We start from the raw sequence: 3,146 nt of genomic DNA on the forward strand, positions 1-3,146 counted from the left end.
AAAAACCCCGTGTTCGTAAATGAATAAGGTGCTAAGTAAGAAATGCAAATTCTTAAAGCACTTATCAAAAGGGGAATTATCTATATGACTAGAGTTGTGAAACTAATGTTTTTATCTAAGTGATCTATGTAGTTTCACAGCATGAGAATGAGTTTCTCAATGGACTATGAAATTAAACGTATAAAGAAGAACAATCCAAAACTATGTGATGTATTCTCTCTTGTACATTTGGATTTATTTCTTCTACATTAAATACTCACCATGATATGATTTAAAATTAGCCTTTGAACTTAATCAATTTATCATGCATGTTTAATTTGTTAAAATTAAGCATTGAAGATTAAGCGAATTTTAGTTCATATAATAAGGTTTCCTTGTAACTGCCTACTTTATATATTCAAAGTGTTATAAAAGGGAAAGCGGTGCTTGTATTACTAACGACATCTCTTTTGAGCTTGTTCATGAAATTCAGTGAAAAGAGATTCCATATGTTCAAATTGGTTACTCCTCACCAAAAAGTAAGAAAAGGATTGCTAGAGGCAAAGTGGTACTTAATTGGAGCAATCAAAAGATTGACCGAGAAAGAGAGCAAGCAACACATTCAAAGGCAAATCAAGCAAATATGATTGATGTTTCAAACATGGATTGATTTTGAGTATTTTCCAAGTATTTTTGGTTTGACATCAATTCATGATCACTTATACTCAAATCATGTACATTCATGCAAATTATTTATATATGGTTGAATACTAATGCTTGGTACAGTCATAAAGTTCATAAATGAGCAATGATCCTATTTTAAAATTCAACTATTGAGAAGTTAACAGTCAGCTCAATGGAATGCAAGTTCCAGGTCTCGGACCGTCCGGTCCTAGGCCACGGACAGTCCGAGAGATCAGGCCACGGACAGTCCGAGCTCCCACTGCGGACCGTCCGTGAGTAGCAGTCTTGCATAAACAAAGGAATTTTCTGGACCAATATCTCAACAAGTGGTATCATCCTTACAAATGGGTTCTCGACTTCATACTGGTGAAGAATGGATTTCTTATTGATAATTGGTCTTCACCAAGCTATTCAATTGGACTTCACATTGCTATTGGAGAGCTAATCGAAAGAATTTTGACTATCCTCTACTCCAACATAGCAAAGGTATCATTGTGATGTGCATGATCATATCATCCCCTACTAGTATGTGGTTAGTGCATATAGTACATACTTAATAGTATCATGCATATTAAATGAAATATTTAAATTCATGTTCTACCACTATTGGTTATTTTCGTTGATTGAAACTAGTGGTAGCATATGAGTTTTTTCATGAGCAAAGTGAACCCATGTACTTAATTTATTTTGGATTGCAACAAGCTACAAGAACAACCTCGATAAGATAACCGCTTAATGCGTGTGAAGAAGCTTAAAGAGGGTTCAACCCAAACTTGGAGGCTTAAGCAAATCTATTTGGTTAAGTCACATATTGAGCTGCACATGAGGATGACTTATGAAGAAGATACCAATGCAAATGAATATCAAAACCTTCAAGTGGCATCAATATCTACAGAGAAATGTCCAAGCAATATTATTCCTTCAAATGGTATTCACTAAGTGGTGTCTAGATCAATCATACAATTGATATTCTTTGAGTGGTACAAGACTTCAAGTGATCCACAACCTTAAGTGATCATCAACTCAAGAGAGCAACTCTCTCCTAAAATAAGCTCATGCAAGTGATGTCAAGGATTTTATCATGCATATGGTGTCCATCAAAAACTTATTGAGTACTTTCAAGTTGGTATAATATTCACAAGTACATTTTCCCAGAGCCTTAGAACAACCCTTTTATGGTAATTAATGACAAAGGGGGAGAAGTTGGAACAAAGATATGCAAATGTGCAAGTTGGAACAAAGATATGGAAATATGCACAAGAGAAAATTGGACATGAACTCAGGGGGAGCTTCTGATCAATTGAGTTAGAATGAATACGAATGGATCAAGAGCAAAGTATAATGGTATGAGATTTTATTGAACAAGAGATGCACACAAGTAGGGGGAGCAAGCTCGTGAATATACGTTTGAGGCATTTGGGGGAGCAAGCTCATGAATATATGTTTGATGCATTTGCTTGTGCATTACATTGCTTGCTTGCATCAGATTTGTCTTATATTCCTACATACTTGTGTGTAAGTGGTTGCTAGAACTAAGACTTGGATGATGATTGATTTAGTGATATTTATAAGCCTAGTCTTAGTGTGAAAGGAGTAACTAGAACCATATTTATTATGATCTCATGTGCTATCTAGTTTCACTTGTTTCTAGCAAGATGATGCTAAGGATGAAATGAAAAGTAGTAAACACGCTACAAAGGTACATTTCTATTTTGTATACTTTAGCATCATATGGTAGTGATAATATCCCCTCAATTTTCATATCTTTGCATGTGTGTAAGTTTGAAACCAAACCATCCAAGCACACATGTAGGCGAGGATATCACTACATAACCGTTTTTATGGTGTTTATCCAAATCTTAACAAATGAGCTTAAAGTTGGATAAGGAACATAAGAACTTTGACAAACTAGCAATTTACACTTGTGTGAAAAGCTAGCTTGGAAAAGAACAAAAACGACAAATCTTTGTAGAGTTGTCATCAATTACCAAAAAGGGGGAGATTGTGAGACCCTGTTTGGTTTTGGTAATTGATTGACAACTTATGTGGACTAATAAGTGTTTATGTTGAGATGCACAGGTGATTAGTCCACAGGTACACTAGTGTGAGTTATTTTAGGCATGGTGATGATGTGGCTTGGTGATATTGAGATGCTCAACTAGTGTGATAAAGGAGCTCATTGCATATGAAGACATGACATGGTGTCATGTGGCTATATGGAGAAGATCAAGAGATATGGCTTGGCTTCGATGGACCAAGTGGCTAGTGTGAAGGGCAAGTCAAAGGCTCATGTGTGAGGGACCGCGTGGCGGTGAAGCAAGAGCAAGGACTTAGCACCGATGGACATAAAGCAATGGTGAAGAGCAAAGCTATGTTGAGATTGATGAACCAAGAAGGCCATGTGATAACATGGAGTGGATCATATCATTATAGAATTATCAAGCCATGTGTTGATTTGGGCTATTGATCAAGTGGCTTGATGA

This window comes from Zea mays, chromosome 3 (assembly GCF_902167145.1).
Source record: "Zea mays cultivar B73 chromosome 3, Zm-B73-REFERENCE-NAM-5.0, whole genome shotgun sequence".
Lineage (NCBI taxonomy): Eukaryota > Viridiplantae > Streptophyta > Magnoliopsida > Poales > Poaceae > Zea > Zea mays.